General features: G+C 49.8%; 1 protein-coding gene across 6 annotated transcripts in view; it reads left to right on the top strand.

Annotated features, from left to right (window-relative positions):
- Usp36 (ubiquitin specific peptidase 36) overlaps positions 1 to 2,382 on the top strand; it is a 36,844-nt gene extending 34,462 nt beyond the window's left edge. For 5 of the 6 annotated variants that reach the window (XM_010618513.3, XM_010618511.2, XM_010618508.3 and 2 more), the window contains one exon: positions 113 to 2,382. The gene's annotated coding sequence lies outside the window, so the exon portion shown is untranslated. The remainder of the gene's footprint in view (positions 1 to 112) is intronic. The other variant, XM_010618510.3, reaches the window with a different exon arrangement.
- Positions 2,383 to 12,739: the final 10,357 nt, after the last annotated feature.

Raw genomic sequence — 12,739 nt, 5'->3', positions numbered from 1 at the left:
ATGCGTCTATGGTCTGTGGTATGTGTGGAGGTGCCAGTCCTTTGTAAGAGTTGACCTGTGGGCCCTACCAGAGAGTGGCAGAGGGAACACCAGGATTCTTGTTTCTCACCAGAAGGACCAGTGTGCCTGTCCCACAGCCTCCTGGAGCTGTCATTTCCTGGGAACCATTCGCTGATCTGAGGAGTGGCCTCGTGCAGACTCGGCTGTCCTGTCACCTCTGGGGCTCTGCCCTGAGCCTGCTATGTGGGGGGCTTTAGCATCACTGCAGACAACCTCATGTGGAGGCCTTGGGGACATTCGCGACAAGCCCCACAACCTCAGCAGGTGGTGTCAACCAGAGCTACAGCAACCTGCAGGACATTTGGAAGGGCCCAGCATCCTTGTCATGTGCGGTAGTCTGGCAGACAAAGCCATCTGCTCTTTTCCGAGACTGACAGTAGGGACAGGACCATGCATCCCAGTGCGTCCTGTGCCCAGATGACAGGCGTGAAGGTGGAGGCTCTTCCTGGCGAGCTGTCCCTTCCTCCCAAGGCTGGCACTGTCCTGTCCTGCACCTTGCCCTTCTCGTCCCCTGAGTGAGGCCTGTGTCTGTATGCCTTACTATCTGTCTTGGAAAGGGAAGAGCTGGTGCTCACCTGCCTTGCTGCTTCTGCCTTGCCTGGAGTGGCAGGTGGCACTTCCAGGGCATCTCCAGAGAGCAAAGGCTGTTGGGGGCGGGGGAACCCTTGAATTATGTGCCAATGCATCTGCTTCTCAGGCTGCTCTCTGTTCCAGGGTGACTGCCATAGCTTCCCTTTCAGCTGCAAAAACATGGATCTCTATGGAGGTGGTAGTGTAGGGGATGAATTCTCCGTTATTTTACTACTTAATATAAAGCATTTATTTTTGACCAGGCCTGTGGCTTCCCAGCAGCAATATGTTCCCCTAATATGCAAATGCTCGCTTTGTTTGCTCAATTTTGTGAGTGCTTTTGAATCTAGATGATTGTATGACTCAAGAAGATCCTTTTTTATCTTGCTCAAGCTGTGCCTGCAGATTTGTAATTTAATAAACACAGGACTCCTCAGTGAAAGTGGTGTTTCCAAGGGAAAGGTAACACTCCTCAGTAGGTGTAGCAGTACATCAGAGGGTCCTTCCTCATCTCCCCTGAGCTGTCCCAGGGCGTGCTGGCCATCAGCCTGGCTTTCTGGCCTCTCTGCTGCCTTCATCAGTGCCACCCTCTTTTTTTTTTTTTGGTACCAGGGAGCAAACTCAGGACCTTGCACTTGCAGGTAGGTGCTGTGCCGCTGAGCTACATCCCACAGCCCTGCACCACCCTTTCTTGTTTGCTCTGCTGTCCCCCTAGGGCCTTGCTCAGTCCTTGAGGAGTTGCTGTCTTCATATGATGAGGGACATTTGAGTTTTCGTGCCCCTGGTTCCTTTAGATTTTTCTCATTTTTGTGTTTCACTCTAGGGAAATGGAGGGAATAGTGACACCGTGGCCCAATCACTTCTATCCCGGCTGAGAGTGGATTGCAGCTTTGAATGCTGCTTAGAAGGACAGGCCTAGCATTAGTGCTGTGGCTTCATAATCTGCCATCTCAGGAGGGGGCTGCCACTTCTGTGGGCAGGGCGGGCTTCTTCACTGGGGGTGTTGACTTTTGTTCTATATCAACTGCTTCCCGGCCATATTTGTTCTGTGATGCTCTGCTGTTGAAAATGTAACTTGTGGGCTCACACAGACTCAATCTCCTTTCTGTTTCTTTCCCTACTCCTCTTGTCTTTTCTCCACAAGACTGAACATTGTAGGACCTTTTCCTCGGGAGACTATTTCCATGTTTTCTATGGCAGTGGTGAGCCCAGGCCTGGCTTCCTACGGTGTTGTTTGTTTGTTTGTTTGTTTCCAGAACTGGGGATTGAACTCAGGACTTTGCACTTGCGGATAGGCATGGTGCCACTGAGCTACATCCCCAGACCCTATAGTGTTTATCACTGTTGCGTAGAGGCAAGTCCTTTCCTTCTGCAGAAAACCATCAACCAGACAGGCATGAGGAAGAATGCACCTAGAAAACCATCCAAATTGTGGGTGACGTGTACATATATAAATACCTAGAGATACCTAAGTTTTATAATAGCAGTCACTTGATTGGGTTAGAACCTGGGAGTGGAGGTGAAAGGCCCACACGCAGGGGCCACCTCCCTAATGTTCCCTGTCATCTTGTGCACCTTCCATCGGTAGGAGCTGTTCTCACCCCATGTCCTGGTTGTGTGGCTACACCTATATGTGTAAGAGGTCCCTACCCTTTCCACTTTTTCTCTAGGGACCTTGGGAGCCCCAGATGTTCCAAGATCTTGGTGCAATAAAATACTGTGTTTCTGTGGGTCCTTTCTGTGTCTTTGACTTCTTACTTTATTTTATTTTTTTGAGACAGGGTCTCACTATGTAGTTGAGACTGCCCTGGAACTCACTGTATAGCCCAGGCTGGTCTCGAACTCACAGTGATCCTCCTGCCTCAACCTCCCAAGTGCTGGTATTACAGGCATGCACCACCATGCCTGGCTGCCTTTGCCTTTTTAAAAGATGTATTTCAACCAACTCTTTGTTGGTTTCCTGAGGTCAAGTGAAAGGTTATCTTTGTTATACTTTCACAAAGCCACCCATAACAGAGAGGAGACCTCTGAACCTGTGTAGTAAAAGATATACAGCAGGTCCAACTCAAGAATGAATGAGAAGGCAGGCAGTGTAGTACATGCCTATGATCCCAGCACTCTGGGACGTTGAGGCAGTAGGATTGCAAGTTCAGCCCAGCCTGTGCCATTTAACAAAACCCTTTCTCAAAATAATTTTTAGTTGGGCATGGTGGCTCTGGAGCCTCCAGCTGTGGTGACAGGGATGTGTCTGTGGGAGGTAGCACTCATCAGAGAGGCAAACCAAGTACTGAGCTCAGCCTGGACCACCAGTCTGCGATAGGGTACCCAGGAAGAGGTGTCTGAGGCCAGCCTGGGCTACATAGTGAGACCCTGTCTCCAAAAACAACAAAACAGTGTCAACACACCACCATAATTCCAGTTTGGCTTTGAAAGAGGTCACATAAGCAGTCATTCTTCCTAAAGTGACAGACTGAGTGTGGTGACTCTGATCCTCTCTACCAGTCATCTGCTTATCACTTCATCTAGTTCTGGTGCTGTCTGAAAAAGCAACACATGCCGCGTTTTGAACTGCAGCCTCTCCTGAAAGCTTACAATAAATGTCCTTAGCAGCAGGCAGGATCAACTCTTTACCGGTAGTAAAGGGCTTCTGAGCATTAGCAATGTGGGCAGCCACAAAGAATGATGCTCCCGGTGCAGACACATTTGACACCTTTAATAATTGTTTCTGTTCTTCATGAAAAACTCGAAAGTCTTGTCTTTTAATGTGGGATGCTTCGTCTCTGTGAGGTGAAGCAGTTTTGAAGGCTTCCTGGCTTCAGTGGCCCCCGTGTACAAAGTGCGCTTGCGGAATGTGAATCATCTGTTGAAATGAGCCCATAATTTAAGTGGGACTCTTGATGTTGTTCTTTTTTGCAGCTTTTTTTTTGTTAGCAGTCTTAGTATCTTCCGCTTACATCATTGGGTTCCCCCCACCCCCCATATCAAAGAAGCTCTTCGGTGACATTTGTGTTTTTCTCATTTCGGTGAAAGCTAGTTTGGGATTACAAAAAAAATCTTAGGACAAAGGAGGAGTACAGGAAAGAGGCATGAAGGGAAATGGTAAAGAAAATAGTGGGCAGGCCACATGCAGACTAAAATGAGTGTTGGATTCTGACTTCAAGCCTGCCACCAGGTGCAGTTTGTCACATGCCCCTCACTGAGAAGGTTTTGATATAAGCCTGCAAGCCCTTGATATATTATGGTCTCTGCTAATATTAATCTGTATTTTCAGCTCCTCTCCAGCACTAACATCACGGCCTCAGCTCTACTTACCATCAGACATGAGAGTCTAGATCCTGCCCATGTACAGTTCACAGTGGGATTCATCCACCCAGTGCTGATCTAACAGAAGGCGGAGCACAGGGTGTGTTTGAATGATGAGTCGTGGTTGTAAATACAGATGAAGCTGAACTCAGTTGCCCTCCTCTCATCTGCTGTGTGACCCGATTCCTAGCAGCCTGTGACCATGGCCCAGGGATGGGGTACCCCTGCTAGGTAGTACCCAAGGCCGCGACTCCGTAACCCACCTGGACTTATCCAAGAGTGCTTTACTAATCTGATGGGTATTTCTTCATTCGATGAGGTAGACATGTCAGGGTTAACAGTCACACCGGGTGAGGGGATGTGAGTGGTGCCCAAAGCAGTCAGCTGGCAATGAGCCTGGTGTGCTGGTGCATATCTGTACTCGGAGGTGGTGGCAGAAGGATTGCAAGTTCAAGCATGGACCCTGCAATTTAGTGATGTAGTGAGACCCTGACTCAAAATTTAAAAAAAGACGTGTCCCTCGCTCCGTGTTTTCTGCTGTGCCTCTGCAGGGTGATCCCAGTGCTCTAGGCGGCATCCCCAGGGAGGAGCCACTGAGGGGAGGTGTGGGGACTCAGGCTGTCGGGGTGAGACTCAGACAGCAGGGCTGCAGACAGACCTCTCTGCATGCACAGCTGCTGTTCTTGGCCGTGTCTCAGACCCCAGAGAGCACCGAAGTCACCAGAGATCCCTGGAGCATGGGTTTCCAGGCATGCTGGCATTACCATTGTGCCCTCCTGAGTGGGTGTGTTTCTGACAAGTCCCCAGGTGGCGGTGTGCCAGCAGGGCTCACACAGACCCGCTATTCTGACCGAGTGGCTCTCCAGTGGAGTTGGTTTTGGGGTGGCAGTGTGGGAAGGAATCATGTGCAGGTATGAAAATGCCACAGCACTGTCACCTCCACCCTGCCAGTCATCTGCTATGGTCTGTACTGCAGGGCGGGTTCCCTGGGTGGAGGTCTGGGCCCCATCTGTGCTTCCCCCTCAAGTCTTGCTTGTCCTGTCCGCCCTGTGCCTCACTGTTCCCCACTCACTTATAAACATAGTCAAGTGCTTTCCACCCAAGAAGCCCCGTCTCCTTGTGTCCTTCCCAGCCTAGCTGCCCTGGTCTTCAGCTAAATGTCAGTTTCCTTTCTGCTTCCAGAGTTCTCAGTCTAGCTTCTAATTCCCAGCTGTCCAGGTGTCTTCAGCTAAATGTCAGTTTCCTTTCTGCTTCCAGAGTTCTCAGTCTAGCTTCTAATTCCCAAATCGGATGGGCCCTGGCCACCAGCTGTCCAGTGCCAGTGCCCCCCACCCGGTCACATCCCTGTCACCACAGCTAGAGGCTACAGAGCTCTGAGCCACTTCCCTGCCTCCCTCTCACTGCTCCCACACGTCCACCCTGAAAGTCTGGTCTCTCTGCTGCTGCCCTGAAAGGCCTCCCTTTGTCCCCTCTGCTGGCTTTCAACCTGGGTCTGTCACTTCCTCCTAGGTCCTAGTATTCTGGCCAGTCCCCAGCTTCTGCCCTTTTGCTCCTCCTCCTCAGAACCGTGTGTTTCAGGACAGGAAGCCCTAATCGAATCTTTTCGGCCCCATCAGATGACAATCTCCTGTGACCCTGACCCTCACCACTCTTCAGCTGCACACAGCCCTATGGTCACTGCGTGGCTGCCCAACAACACTTCCTGCAGTCCTGGAAAGTGTTCCGGGCATCAGAGAGGCCACCTCTGCCAGGGGTGGCCAGCGATGTGCTAACCCTCGGAGACTCCAGTCCCTGTGGCTGGCTGGTGGCTTCCTCCAGAAAACTGCCACGTGTGGTCCTGCTTTCCAAGGGTCAAGGCCGGGTCAGGCAGGATGAAGGTTTAATCGAGAAGGCCACGTTGGGGTTCCAGTCCTGGGTGATGTCAGTGCTGTGTGTGTGAGGTGATTATGTTGTCTCTCCCTGCTTTATTCTGTAAAATGCAAATGCTGTGGCTATCCACCGACACCCTCAGGCTGTGCCTTCATGCTTCTTAGGAAGGTATCGATTGAAAGGCGGTGCTAGGACTCTGCTACTCAGTGTCTTTCAGGTGTTGGGTGAGAATTACAGTCACAGAGATGCTGTCCCTTACAGAGATTCTAAGTTTGTGGGTAGCTTCTTACCCCGTTTGGGCCACACTTTGAGTCTAAGTACCATTTATTTTAGTTCATTAGTACATGTGTGTAGCATATTTGAATGAATGTGAGCCTTCATCATCCCATTCTAAGCATTAGTGACCAGTGTTATTAAAATGATGCACTGTTTCAGCCGGGGATTTAGCTGAGCAGCACAGCTCTGCCTCGCAGGCACAAGGTCCTGACTTTGATCCTTGGTCTTTGTCCGGTAGTGCTAAGTCCCCTGGAAACCAGGCCCTTCACATTGAGCTACATCCCCAGCCCTTTTTATTCTATTTACTTATTTTGGGGGGTACTGGGAATCGAACTCGGGTCCTTGTGCGCTTGTAAGGCAGGCGGCAGAACCGCTGAGCTAAATCCCTGGCCCCGCTTTTTATTTTTTGAGAGAGGGTTGCACTAGGTCACCAAGTTGCCCAAGCTGCCATCAAACTTGTGGCAGCCTCCCAGAGTGCTGGGTTATAGATGTGTATCACCCTGCCTTAGCCATGATGTAACCGGGTTTTTTTCTTGGCAGGGGAGCTCAAACTCAAGATCCTCCAACCTCAGCCTCCTGAGTACCTGAGATTATAAATGTGCACCAACATGCTCAGCTCTCGTTTTGCCCTTTAAATGTCTGACTCTGCCATTTTCTAGCTTAGGTGGCTGGGAACATGAGATGGTTCCGGTTGGCAGGACCAGGACTGTTGTCTCCAGTGGGGCCCAGGACTGGCCAGCCACCTGGTAAATATCTGTTGAAGGAGTGAACCAGAAAAGCGAGTGGAAAAAGCATGGTCATGACTATGTGTTTGGCTCTGCCCAGAAAACAGCCAGCCCGGCCCCCACCAGAGCCTCAGCTCGCAATCCCTCCTTCGTGGCTTTGGTTCACATTGCCTTCTCTGAGCCTTACCTCCCCTTGTGAAAACATTTTGGTGAAGCCACGCGGGAATCAGAGCATGAATTCCTCTATTTGAAGCGAACACCCGAACTGTGGCATAGAGCCAGCTGCCTTCTGGGTGGCACGGGAACAGTTGGTGACAGCTGGATACAATCAAGTTCCATTACAAACAGATTTGAAGTGCCATTCACACACAGAAGAAATTGCAAGCTTTAGCAAAATAAAATCTGGGGTTTTCAAAGCAGGATAAGGCCCCATCTGAGCCCGGGAAAGTGATTCGGTGGGCAGTCTCTTCTTCCCCAGAGCCCCCTCAGATTGCAGGCCAGGACTTAGCGAGAGCACGTGAGCTCAGGGCCCACCCACACGCTGCAGGGCAGGCGGCAGGTGGCAGGGGCTGGCTTCTGAAAGACCACTTCTTCCTGCCAAGCTCATCTGCTTGCTTTGCTTGGTCTCAGAAACAGGGGCTCACACTGGGGTTGGGCACTGAGCCCATGCTTTTTCTTTTTTTTGCACGAAGCAGGTGCCCTGATGCATTTCTCAGGCCTCGCTGTCCCTCTGCAGTGTACAGCAGTGTGGCCGAGGTGAGCGGGGAGCCTTAGCTGTGTCTTGGCCTCTAGAGTTCCTCTGACCTCAGTGCCATGTGTGCTGTGAACCTCAGTCCCTCCACGTTCCGTCCTCAGTCCTTCTTCCCTCCCCCTTTCTTTACTACAGGGCAGGAGAGGGGACTGTCACTTGACCCTTTAGCATGCAGAAGTGGTGTCAGCCCTCACAGAGCACTCACAGCCCTCCCTTCTCATGAGCCCCTCCGTGGATCGCCTTCACCTCACTTGTCCTGGGGGGAGAATAGAAAAGCAAAGCAAGAGAACACTTTATTTTTGGAAAAGCGGTAGGAAGTTTTGAAAGAGCAGTGAAATCCTTCGGCATAGATGTGGTAAACACACTCTAAAATTTTTGTTGTGAAATTTTAAATAGGTCATCAGATCCAAGTGAGGAGGTGCATGCCTATAATTCCAGCACTCCGGGAGTTCTAGGCAGGAGCGTTGCAAGTTCAAGCCAAGGCTGGGCAATTTAGTGACTTAGCAAGATCCTGTCTCAAAATAAAAAAAAAGCTTGGGGATATAGCTCAATACAAAGGCCCTGTGTTTAATTCCAGTATGGCAAACAAAACAAAACAAAACAATAAAATAGGCAACAAAGGCATAAGGTGTGTAGTTTAAAAACTCCATGTATTGGTTTCCTAGGGCTGCCATAACAAAGCACTACAAAGCACATGGCTTAAAACAATAGGGATGTGTGAAGTCTGAGGTCAAAGCGTGGGCTTCCTCCTGAGGCTCTACGGGAGGGTCCCTGGGCAGCACAGTATTCCTTGACTTGCAGCTGCATGACATCTCCTGTATAACTCTATGACCAAATTCCTCCTGGAGTGACCCCGGTTCTGTTGGACTAATGACCGTGTTGAGCTTTAAACTTCAGAACATCTACAAAGATGTAATTTCCAAATAAGGTCCCATCCGCAGGTACTAGGGTTTAGGCTTCAGCGTATCTTTTAGTGGGATACAGTTCAACTCCTAAGAATATGGAAATGGTCCCTTCCCAGAGGCAGCTGCCAGTCTCCCATGTCCTCCCCTGGTGTCCGGTCATGCTCTGGCGAGCCCACAGGCACAGGGGTTCCAGCTGCTCGCCTGTCACCCCCTGTGGTCCCCAGCACTTTGAAAGGCCCAGGCCCTCAACCAATGTTTGTTGAATGACCAAATGTACAAGTGTGATTGTGTAGTATGTGTATATGTGTTTTTAGTACAAGTGGTTATATATTATACACCACTCTTCAGTCTTTGCTTACTTAACTTCATACAGCTTGGCAGTCATCTCCTCCAGAAATCTGACTCAATTTTCTAAAGCTTCTGTGCATGAATAAATAAATAGCTTCTGAGCGTGCCCTTGTACCCAAGTGTCATAAAATGTTTAACTTGTCCCTATTGGTGGACATTGACATTGTCCCTAAAGTTTTAAAGATTAACTGGAAAAATGTAATTTGAGTTACTTTTGCTTAAAATTTTTATTTCAGGGCCGGGGATTTCGCTCAGTGTCACCATGCCTGCCTCACAAGCACAAGGCCCTGATTCGATACCTGGTACCAAAAAAAAAAAAATTTTTTTTAAATTTCATAATTCTGATTTTTTTAGAGGATTATATATAAGGCAAAGGCAGCTGAAGGGAGGCAGTGTTTCAAAACGATGTTGATGTCTGGGTCAACTAACAAAGATGGCAGACCACGGTTGGAAGCCTGGTGCCCAGACATATTTGAAAAGTCCTCAGGAGAGCCACGGATGTGGGCACAGCCTGTGTGCAACCCCAGGCTCCTCACTCGCTCCGTCGTCTCCTCCTCCTCCTCCTCCTTATGCTCTGACATGAGGGTGCAAGTACAAGGCCCGGGAGTGAAACTGCCTTGGCTCATGCTCATGGAAAACCTGTACCTGGCCTTCTGTGAGCATGTTTCCAAACCTGTCACTCAGAGATCACAACTGAGTGATCCCCTCCATATCACAGATAGGACCCCCCTGGAGCGGCTTTGACAGTCCCCCTCAGTCAGGAATACCTGCGCAGCATAATACGGTTAACTTGTCCTCTCTTGATAAACACTGAGATAGACCCAGTCCCCCCTCCCCGCATCTGTATAGCTGTGAGTTCACCTGGTAGGGCTCGGGTGCTAATGGTGAGCATTCACACACTACCGAAGCATTGTTGTCATGAAGCTTTTCTTCCTGCCCTTGGTCACGGAGCAGAAGCTCAAGTGACGAGGGACACCTGGACAGTTAGGGAAGAAAGCAGCTAAAAATGTGAGCCTTCTGGTGACTTTGGGGTTGGGGTGAAGTGAGGAAGGAGATGAGCAGTTTCTGCTGGAGAAGAGGCACAGTGTTCTACCTGGCCCCCTCCCTGTGATGGATAATTGAGATTTTTCTGGGTCAAAGAAGGGTTAATTCTAAGTGTCCCAGTCCAGGCCAATAGGATCAAAATGCAGCAGGGACATGGAGTGCCTGGACCACACCCAAAGGATACCCTGCGCCTGAAACACAACTCCCGTTCTAATGTGGCCAGTGGAACTGGACAATCTGGTGAAATCCACGAAGGTTAAGCTCATGATTCAGCTTTCAGGTGAAGCGTTATCACCTATACAAGGGAAGCATGGAAGGTGCTAGAATCATTTGAAGGAAATGCCTAGACAGAGGATGAGCCTAAGAAAACAGAGACTGTCTCAGACTTTCAGAAGATAGCAGGCTTTCCACCTAAGGCTGGGGCCATTTGTTCATGGGACTGCCAGATTTTATAAAGAGACAGTTTTCTGAGCTGGGGGAGGATGGGCCAGGGCTGCATCCTGATGGGAGGTAGAGGTCAAGATCACTTAGGATGATTAGTTGAAATCAGTCTCAGCTAAGGAACAGTGGCATAGACAGATTAAAATGGAAGGCAACCACAGACCTGTCACTTCAGAGATCAACTGTGGGCGAGGATAGCACTGTGCAGGGGAGAGAGCTGCCAGTGGGGACATCTGTCCATGTCCCAGAGCCCTAACTAAAAGCATACTTTCCTAATTTGGTCGTGTGTGTGTGTGTGTGTGTGTAAATCATTTTTCTCTGTTGTCTTGAACCAGAGTCGATGGCAAGGAAGTCGTGCCAAGGGGCCTATTTTAGGGTTAACCTGTATTAAAGTAGGCTGCTGGGAGCAGTCATATTTTTCCAGATGATTTCCCAGTGGGGCCCTGAGACCTGTTAGGGACACTGAGGGAGCCCTGGACCAAGCTCTCTTCAAGCAGCCCCTGGGCATGGTGCAGTGTCACATGGCATAAACACCAGGAGGATCCTGGCCCACCCTCATGTCACTGTATGGCCCCCAAGTTCCCTCCCAAGTGAGACTTATATTTTGATGGCAAGCAGCAGACCAAGAGCTTATTCAAATGGAGTGACATTTTATTTTTTTTAATAAAAAAGGAAATGGGATCACATGTTTAAAAAGAAAAGTCCAGAGAGACAATGAAAAAGTAAGTACAGAATGGCAAATCTCTACTTCTCTTGCCAGCTTGTTCCTGTAAATGTTTCTGTGTATCCTTCCAGGAAAAAAAGTGTACACACCTAGTAAAGCACATGCATTTACCCACCATTCATGGTTTCCCAGGGAAATTTCTGTCGTAGAAAAGTGTCAAGTGTGCACTGGGAATTGAGATCTGTCAAAAGAGCTTTCAATCGATTACAGATTAGGCTGACACCCTAGGATAGGAAAGGCAACTGTGGATCACAGAAGATGAGACAGGAGGAAGACCACAAGAAAAGCTCTGTGGCTTCTACTGCCACTTTTGTTCCATGGAAGGAAGGCGGCCTATTTCATTCGAGGGGAAAAGGGCTGGTTGATCCCGGGGCAGCCATTCTACAGCATAGGGATTTTCCCTTGTCACATAGGAGAAAAGCCTCCCAAATTTCCTAGTGTCCCATTGCGTCCCTTATTGCATTTTCTTGTTTTGTTTGTTCGTTTGTTTTTAGATAGGGACCCGCCCAGGTTGGCCTCAAATTTCTGAGATGAAGTGATCCTCCTGCCTCAGCCTCCTGAATAGCTGGCACTACAGGCACATGCCACTGCACGAGGTCTTTCAAGATTTTTTTCCCCCAGTACTGAGGATTGAGTCTAGGGCCTTTGCACTGAGCTACGTCCCAGCATTTTTCATTCTACTTATTTATTTTGTTTGTTTGTTTTTTGGTACTGGGGATCGAACTCAGGATCTTGTGCTCATGAGGTGAGGCAGGCCATGGCACCACTAAACTAAATCCCCGGCCCTTTTATTTTTTAATTTTGAGACAGGGTCTGTTGCTAAACTGCCCAGTCTGGGCTTGAAGCCTTACAGAGTGCTGGGATTACAGGTGCTCCCCACCACACCAGCTCTGTTAGGGATTTATTTTAAAGACCCAAGTAGGACCAGAGTAGGACCATTTTGGGAGATGTCTTAGCTACAGAGCTACCTAGTCATGGCTCATCCTGTGTGTGGGACCTGGGTCTCTTTGGGCATCAGTTTCCTTTTTCTTTTCTAGTTTTGGCTGGGCTGGGGAGGTAACTGAGGGCCTCCTACGGGGAAGGCTGATGCTCCACCACTGAGCCAGCCACACCTTGGCCCCAGGCTGGATTTCCTTGACAAGGTTCCTGAAACAGGACGTTCTCTAAGGGCCTTTCCAGGGCACAGTTGCCTAATTCTGCAGACATCTAACATTCTGCAAGGAGCCACTTGACTAGTCCGCCCTGTACAGACAAATAAAACTCGTAGGGAACTGTCTATACACCAGCGAGTTTAAGAGGTGCCAGAAAAAGGTGCACTAAAGTCGCAAAGCTAGACGATGAGCCCCCCCCCCAGTCTTGGCTCAGGTAAATTCAGAGCATGGATGACAGGAACGCCTGACATTCAATACGTAAAGGAGCAGACCAGAGAAGTTGATTAATTCAAATAGCTTCCTCCTCCTGGCAAGCTAGGCTGGGACTTGACTTTCGAGACGAACTTCAGCTGGGATCACCCTGCCCTTCGGTGGCACACATGACCTTGGGCCTTCCTGGGCAGCCAGGAAGCCTGGTTGCGGGCCTTGCCCAGGGTGCCACCCACGACCTCCCTCAACGCCCTTGCGAAACCCGAAACCTGAAACCTGCTCAGCCGGGCGGAGGCGGAGGGGTGGGGCTTAGGGCTGGAGGCGCGGCCTGGAGCGAGGCCTCGCGTGGCGCGCGTGCGCAG

This window comes from Fukomys damarensis, unplaced genomic scaffold (genome assembly GCF_012274545.1).
Source record: "Fukomys damarensis isolate Sample0158 unplaced genomic scaffold, DMR_v1.0_HiC HiC_scaffold_23, whole genome shotgun sequence".
Lineage (NCBI taxonomy): Eukaryota > Metazoa > Chordata > Mammalia > Rodentia > Bathyergidae > Fukomys > Fukomys damarensis.
Note: the sequence above shows the minus strand (reverse complement) of the source record. Positions and strands in the feature narration are given on the sequence as shown.